Consider the following 7,087-nt stretch of genomic DNA (forward strand, 5'->3'; position numbering starts at 1 on the left):
AGGTGATATAGCAGTTGGAAAAAGCAGAGAGAAGCCAGTCTGGTCTCAATGGCTGGAGTGAGCAGGAACAGGGAGAAGGGTTGGCCCTCATCCCCCAAGAACTACTATTGATTTTCTCCCATTAAATTATTGTCATCCACTCTTGTCAAGATTAGTAATGTTCCACATATGGGGAAACCAGGTAACATCCAGCTGTGTGTTTCTGCTTGTGGAAAGGGCTTCCACAAATGGAGGCAATTTTGCACCAGCTCCTTCTTTCCTCTTGTGACTCCCTGCATCACAATCCATGCTGTGCTGGAGGGTCTTGCAACTGCGAGAACCAATTAATTTTTGGGCAGGGGTGGGGGTGCTGGAAGGAGGAAGAATAAGTGAAAATCTCTTTCAGTTCTCTTTTATTAGCAGAGGAATCCACAGGATTAAAAAAAAGCCTTTCCCACAAGCAGAGGGAAATGCAACACACTGGTATTTTACTTATTTATTAATAACTAGGTGCACTTTCCACAACCTTTAACCCAAAGCCAACCCTAACAATATATAATAAAGATGGAAGAGCCATATTTTTGTGCTGCTTCTTAAAGGATCGAAAAGATTTATAAGCTTAGGAGAATAAAAAGGTCCACGTGGGACCCAAATGACAATAGCAACAAGGACCTAGTCAGCCTCCCTATGGAGGGCATTCCAAAGCCAGGAACCGCAACCCCTGGCAGCCTGTTTCTGGTCACCATCAGTACCCAAGAAGGTGAAGGTCAACCATGAGGGAAGCTTCAGGTGATAATTACAGTGATCGTGCAGACTGTGGGGAAAGACAAGATGGTCCAGTAAGCAACTGTGTCCTAATCCTTAGGACTAGGAGTTTAGGAGCGCAGGAAAACCCAGGGGCCATTGATGCTTTTTAAACACTGGTCAGATATGCCCTCACCATCTGAACTGCCTGGTTTGGTATGGCATCTTGATTTGGTGTCATATGGTTTTCAGACAACAGGCTGGCTTGCTTATTTTATATCAAACCTCTAAATCACATTTCTACTGAGCCACCCACCAAACATATCTGTCACTTAGATCATGGAGAGAGTTTCCATGACAACACTGCACATTATTGATGGAGCCTGCCACTAGTGTGAAGATGTCTGCATCTTTTCAGATCCAGGACTAATCTTCAACCTAAACATGCAATTGAGGCCCCATTTCTTCATGCTGTTTGTCATATTGTACTACTTGCTGCTGCTGTGACCCTCCTTAGATCAGGCTGTCCTGCCTTTGGGACCAAGCCCAGAGAGTAATGCTGGGAGAGTGCTCTTTGCCCCCCCGATGGTTAGGTTATGGGGAGCCTCAGGTACTCTTTTATCTCCAATGCTATTTAATATCTATCTGAAGATGCTGGGAGAAGTCATTAGGAGTTTGGGGGCAAGGTGCCATCAGTACGTTGATGACACTCAGCTTTATTTCTCCATAACATCTGAATCACGAGAGGCCTTACAGTCCCTGAGCTAGTGACTGGATGCAGAGGTGAGGCGGGTGAGGAAAAACAAGCTGAGCTTGAATCCTGGCCAGATGGATGCACTGTGGGTGAGTAGTTCCTGTGCCTGGGAAATTGTCTACCTTGGATGGGGAGCAGGTTCACAGTCTGGGGCTGCTTCTGGATCCAGCTTTTGTCACTGGAAGACCAGTTGGCCTCAGTGGCTAGACTTTTACAATTCCTGGACTGGGAAAACCTTGCCACAGTGGTCCATGCATTAGTTACTTCAAGAATGGGTTATTGCAATGTTCTCTACATGGGGCTTCCCTTCTGCAGTTAGTGCAGAATACTGAAAGGAGTGAGATCTTATTAGCATATAATAACTGTGCTCAGAGATCTGCACAGGTTGCTGGTTTGCTACCAAGCTGAGTTCAAGGCGTTACTATTAGTATATAAAGCCCCCTAACAACTGGGGACCAGTTTACCATTGAGATTGCCTTTTTCCATATAAATCAGTCTTTTGGTGTGGCAGCACTTACACTGTTGGGACTCCTTGGCTGTTGATATCAGGCAGGTACTTTCATTGTATACTTTTCAGTGCCCTGCTAAAAACCTATTTTTTTTAAAAATACAAGCCTACCCAGATTTTTTTTAAATGTTTTAAACTAGTCGTTTTTATCAATAATTTTATTGTTTTATTCATTTTGCAAACTTCTTTGAGGGTTTGTTTGTTTTACAATCAAGAGATATATAAATCTTATGAAATAACTGAATAGATAAAAATCTCAAAATGCCAGTAACCTGAGAATATTACTCATCTGACCCGTCTAGTAAAATAAATATCGTTGGGGTATAATTTTTTTGAAATAAAACACAAGCAAAAGAGAAGCAGCAGCAGGAGCAGCAACAACATATTAGAATCCAAACAAATATAAGAGGCAAACTAAATTATTTGCAAGCAGTACCTTTTCTTCTGTCGACCAAGATTCTTGGTGGTCTCTATTATGAAACAGAACTTTAAGGGAGCATCAGTGAGTTCTTCCGAGTCCTGTATCAGATGTGAACTGGCTAAAGAGTCTTGGCAGACTCTGGAAGACAGCTGGGTCCCACAGCATATTTCAAATATGGCTCTGTGTAGTTCAAACTTTAAATAAACACTGTCCCCCCTGTGGGCTATGTGGTTACATCCATTTCTGCAGCTTCAACAGTTTCACATAGTTAGAATAAGAAGACAGACCCTTAAGGTTAAAGAGGGAGGATGTACAGCAAAACCATTAAATATAGCACGTTATCAAAGAAAGAAGCCTAGCCGATTATTTTAAGTGGTTTAAAAAACAACAACAACACTTGTTGACTGAAAAGGGGTCCCTACTAGGGACTTGCATTTAAAAATGGCTTTCGCCTATGTTCTGTCCCATATTAACATTTGCACACACAGAAAAATATTGTAGAAAGTGGCTCATGGTGATAATTTTGCCTCTCCTTTTGTGTAACATGGTGGCAAGGCATTATCAAAATGGGCTTCATGCAGTTTTGAAAAAGGGTCACGTGAAATGCTAGTGATCTGTATCAGAGGCTCTTTTGCGCATGGTTTCCAGGGGTGGTAGTCTATTAAGTTCTACTCATGGAAAGTTAACGGACCTCACTTAGGCAAGTCCATTCATTTCAGCAGGTCTACTCTGAGGAACTCTTCGTTGAATACCATCCCAAGTCCCTCAGCACAGTCATACTGTTCACAGAAGAAGGCTAGAAGGCGAGACTCTATGATGCTTTCCTGGTCCTTAGGGATGGAATTTGTATTTTGAACCCAATTCATGTTATCCAAAAACTGTATGCAAACCAAAGTTCACCAACCAAATTTCATGCACAAAAATAGTATATTCGGGAAAATGTTCATAAAAATGCATGTTTTAGTGGAAGTACCGGTAATGTAAGAAATGGATTTTATTAAGGGAAACTACTTGCAAAACTGTGTTTATTCGGCAAAATGGCATATAAAAATGTATCAGTTATGAAAAATGCACACTAAAATGAACAATAGAATTGGAAGGGACCATAAGGGTCATCTAGTCCAACCCTCTGCAATGCAGAAATCTAAGCTGAAGCATTCATGGCAGATGGCCATCCAACCTCTGCTTAAAGGAAGGAAAGTCCACCACCTTCTCCACTGTCAAACAGCTCTTACTGCCAGAAAGTTCTTTCTGATGTTTTGTCAGAATCTCCTTTCTTGTAACCTCAAAATGCTGGTGCATTTTCATGGGGACTTAGATTTCCTCCCAACCTACAATTTGATGCTGAAATATGGAAAACTGAACTTAAGTATGGAAGAACAAGAGTGACAGAGTGATTCATGCCTATTGCTCTCTGCTGCCATGTTGAGTGGCTCAGCTATTAAATGTGAGCTATTTCGCCACCTCATGAGAAGAGAAGACTCCCTGGAAAAGACCCTGATGTTGAGAAAGATGGAGGGCACAAGGAGAAGGGGACGACAGAGGATGAGATGGTTGGACAGTGTTCTCGAAGCGACTGGCATGAGTTTGGCCAAACTGCGGGAGGCAGTGGAGGATAGGGGTGACTGGCGTGCTCTGGTCCATGGGGTCACGAAGAGTCGGACACGACTGAATGACTGAACAACAACAACAATTGTATAAAATGGGACACTAGTAAATTACAGTATGTCCAGGCGTTGTTTAGCACCATGCATTTAGTACCAGGAAATACCACGTGACCCTAATTTTTTTTTGTATAATGTGTCCCAGTTAGTTCCCTACTTTGGGATTTCATCATGTGAAAGTTGCTGCAGTGGATGTTAAAGATGTTCCATATTCTTCTAGTTATCACAATGTGAGTGTAATGCCCAAAGGGAAAACTGCATTGGAAAAATTAGCAAGCTGGATATGTAGCAGGATCTTTCATGCTCAAGTTCCCAGGAAAATACCCAGAAATGCAAGGCACTTGTAACCTCATTTGGAGTTGCTTCAATACACCTCGCTTAAACATATTTCTCAGCTTCCTGAGGGGTTTTATATTCTCACAAATGTTTCAAGATGTCATTATCATGGCCATTGTTTTAGCCCTCTCCGTTTTCATTATGGAAGCAACTGAAAGCATTGCGAATTGTGAAGAGCTCTAGCATGGATCCATGCTAAGGCAGAAAAATTAATTTTCCTACTGAAAAATGTCACTCTTAATCACAAAATGTCTGCCATTTCCAAAGCCAAACTCCAGTAGGCGGCTGACCAGAAGGTCAGTTAATAAAAGGATATAATGTGAGTAGTTTGCCTACTTCTAAGCAGTTACGTCGGGCCTCTAGGGGCAGAACAATAAGTTTCTCTTGCGTTGTAGAGCTCCACCCATTACTTAAAACTTATCATTGTATTTCCATATTTTATAGCTCCGTATCATCATGACATTATACAGTTCCCTAGCCTCACTGTACTTCATTGGCTGCCAGGGTTGGGGGAGGCACAGAAATGCACAGGATGACATCACAACATGGGCTAAGTTGCTTCACATTATGGAGGGAGTGATGCCATACCAGGCACAGAGACACCAATTCTGGTTGCGACTCTGTGCCATTCATACTCAGTAATTCTGACCCAAGTTCTAGAGATGCTCCATTTAAAAAATAATAATCCCCCCACACACACCATCAAGACTTCCCTAATATCTATATATATAAAATGCAAGTGTCTCTGCGTCCAGTCCGTGTGTCTCTGGGTTTGCGCAACTGAGCATGTGCCCCAGGGACACAGGGATTGGAGCAGAGAGACATCGGGCCACGAGCAGCGTCGGCAGTTCAAGCGGGGTGGTTTAAATGGAACGTCGGCGCTGCAGAGGACGAGGGGGAGCCGAAGAGGGAGGTCACGCTGCTGCTCCCGCCGCTACAAGGAGAGCCTGTTGCTGCTGACCCCCTCCTGCCCCGTTGGCCTGCATGGCGCTGCTGCCTCTCCTCCACCCCCCGACCACCCGCTAAAGCAGGCTTTGGCAGGCGGGCGGGGGGCGGGGGGGCAAGCAGGGCTTCTCCGCTTTAACGGAGAAGCCCTGCTTGCCTCTCCTCCACCCCCCGACCACCCGCTAAAGCAGGCTTTGGCAGGCGGGCGGGGGGGCAAGCAGGGCTTCTCCACTTTAATGGAGAAGCCCTGCTTGCCTCTCCTCCACCCCCCGACCACCCGCTAAAGCAGGCTTTGGCAGGGGGGTGGGGGGCGGGGGGGCAAGCAGGGCTTCTCCGCTTTAACGGAGAAGCCCTGCTTGCCTCTCCTCCACCACCCGCTAAAGCAGGCTTTGGCAGGGGGGTGGGGGGCGGGGGGCAAGCAGGGCTTCTCCGCTTTAACGGAGAAGCCCTGCTTGCCTCTCCTCCACCCCCCGACCACCCGCTAAAGCAGGCTTTGGCAGGGGGTGGGGGTGGGGCGCCAGCCCCCTCCACATATATTCTAGCCCGTTTTTTTAACGGGCTTAAACCACTAGTAACCAAATAAGAAACTATCTGACCACCCTTTCCTTTTCACTGGAAACACTTATCGCTTCTCACTTTTATATTGGGGCCTTTTTTTAGCTCCTGCAGCACATTTCCCTCATGCTTGTTTTCGCGGGAAGAGCAGATGACTATGCTAAGCAGGAAGAGCTGCTGTTCCAAGGGCTCTCCATCAGATCCCTAGGGGAGAGATCGCCGCAGAAAGACGTTACCTTATAAGAGTAGAGAAGAAGTCTTGGAGCTGCCACTGGGACTTCAACTGGGGTCAGACATAATAATAAAACCTTGACTCAAGCAAGTGCTGAAACTTCTCATATATATAAGGCATACATGCAGCTACAGAAATTGCCTCTCCCTCAGGTTCTTAGCTGTGTTCATTTTAAAAGGTAGAACCTGGAAGCAAATTGTATTCAACACACACACACACACACACACACACACACACACTTCCTTGAATGGAACTCTGGAATTGGAAGGATCTATAGAAACAGCAGGAAAAAAACATGTCATGTGAAAAGCAAAATCCTTCTCTCTGCCACACTAGGTTTTTATTGCATATGGAGTTTTGTGTTTGTTTTTTTCAAAAAAGGGGGAGCAGTTTAACACACACAAAAACAACCCAATTTGCAACTCTAAGTATTTTAGTCTAAATGCCATCTGCTAATTTTTTTTCTGACTGTATACGCTGACACCAAAGGAACAATGCCCAAGGCCTGCAGATGAACAACAAAAGGCTACATCTGAAAGTGAGGCTCAGAGTAGTTCTTGCACAGGCCCCATGGAAAGGAATGGAAATTATCCAGTGTTTAGTGGAATGTTCCCTTGCTAGGTTTCTTGTGGTTTCAGCTACTGCACAGCCATCAACCTTTAGGCCTGCTTAAGCCATTTTAATCACTCCCTACAGAATGCAAAGCAGTCTTAAGTTGATGCATATCCCTACATTTTATGGAAGCAAATTCCATAGTGCTTCCTTTTGTCTATTTGAATCTGTTGCCATTCAGCTTATCCCCCTACTTGCCTTTTCCCTAAACTAAACATTGTAACTTTCCTCCAGTCCTCCGCTATCCACCACAACCTGAGGATCCATTTCCTAGCCCTTCACTTCCAGCTGAGACCCCATCAGATTATGTGTTAAGATTCCAACCCCTACCTCAAAT

At 44.6% G+C, this 7,087-nt stretch overlaps 1 protein-coding gene across 1 annotated transcript in view; it reads right to left on the bottom strand.

The window, feature by feature from the left end:
• IGSF22 (immunoglobulin superfamily member 22) overlaps window positions 1-2,747 on the bottom strand; it is a 35,512-nt gene extending 32,765 nt beyond the window's left edge. Inside the window, exon 1 of the mRNA XM_033154129.1 lies at window positions 2,422-2,747. The gene's annotated coding sequence lies outside the window, so the exon portion shown is untranslated. The remainder of the gene's footprint in view (window positions 1-2,421) is intronic.
• Between the last annotated feature and the right edge of the window lie 4,340 nt (window positions 2,748-7,087).

Source organism: Lacerta agilis, chromosome 1 (genome assembly GCF_009819535.1).
Source record: "Lacerta agilis isolate rLacAgi1 chromosome 1, rLacAgi1.pri, whole genome shotgun sequence".
NCBI classification, from domain to species: domain Eukaryota; kingdom Metazoa; phylum Chordata; class Lepidosauria; order Squamata; family Lacertidae; genus Lacerta; species Lacerta agilis.